The sequence below is a fragment of the Myotis davidii genome, unplaced genomic scaffold, assembly GCF_000327345.1.
Source record: "Myotis davidii unplaced genomic scaffold, ASM32734v1 scaffold1474, whole genome shotgun sequence".
NCBI lineage: Eukaryota > Metazoa > Chordata > Mammalia > Chiroptera > Vespertilionidae > Myotis > Myotis davidii.
Window position 1 is genome coordinate 14,133 of NW_006285786.1, and position 1,209 is coordinate 15,341.

At 55.4% G+C, this 1,209-nt stretch overlaps 1 protein-coding gene across 1 annotated transcript in view; it reads left to right on the forward strand.

Annotated features, from left to right (window-relative positions):
* Positions 1 to 1,209, forward strand: part of LOC102765569 (probable histone-lysine N-methyltransferase PRDM7) — an 8,025-nt gene that overhangs the window by 4,508 nt on the left and 2,308 nt on the right.

The following is a 1,209-nucleotide window of genomic DNA, read 5'->3' on the forward strand; positions in this document are numbered from 1 at the left end:
CATCACACACCAGAGGACACACTCAGGAGAGAAGCCCTATGTGTGTAGGGAGTGTGGGCGAGGCTTTACAGATAAGTCAGATCTCACCAAACACCAGAGGACACACTCAGGGGAGAAGCCCTATGTGTGCAGGGAGTGTGGGCGAGGCTTTACACAGAAGTCCAATCTCATCAGACACCAGAGGACACACTCAGGGGAGAAGCCCGGTGTTTGCAGGGAGGATGAGTCATGAGCCATAAATCACACCTCAGCAGCACCAGGGCAAGTGTAGGCACCACATACCTCATACCCCAGCTCTGAGGGGGCTTCAGAGGAAGCCTGCTGGCTCTTCCCTCCCCAAGAGTGTTAATTAGTACAGAAGTAACTGGTCAAACATCCTCCACTTTCAAGAGGAGAGGCAATAGACAAACAGTTCCTTAAGTGCTGCCGGGATGGCAACACCAATGTCCCCAAAGGTGTTTTTGGCCTCGTTTTAATAAAGTTTGTGTCCAGACAAACCTGAAGCCGACATGCCTCATCCCTCTTATCACTGAAAGCAGAATTCCAGGAGGGCCTCAGAGAACCCTCAGCCACAGGTCTGAACCCGGGAAGGTAGGAATCTGGCGTCAGTCCAGTGAGGTTCCTGCCAGGGAGAGGGATTGAGACATACTCACCAGGAACACGATTAGGACACCAACAACCCCTTGGCTTCTCCTGGCTCCTCTCCTGATTCCTCAGACCTCTGTAGCCTCAGAGGTGAAAGCCAGAGAGAGTGTGTACAGGTGTGTGTGCATGTGTGTGCATGTGTGTGTGTTCGTGCGTGTGTGTGTGTGTGTGTGCCCGTGTGCCTGTGCACACACCTGTGCTGCCTCAGTCGGGGCACTGGTTGCCCTCTTCTTGCTGCCTCTGTAGCATCGGCATCTCGCATGGGGCACAGCATGTGGGCGCCAGGTCTGTCCACAAGGGTTTGAGTCTCAGCTCTGCCCTCACTACTGTGTGACCTAAGGCAAGACCCCCAACGTCTCTACCTCTTTCCAATCTATGAAGTGGGAGGGTGACCCAGCCTTTGGAGTGTCATTCAGAGTGGGGTCAGCACCGGCGCCTCTGGCTCAGGGTGGCTAGAACGCGCGTCGCTCGGTGAACAGCGTCTGCCAGGCCTTGAGGTGACAAGGGAGGCAGAGGGCGTGGGCCCGGGAGCCAGTTCAGAGCTCGAGCAGCCCCACTGTTCTT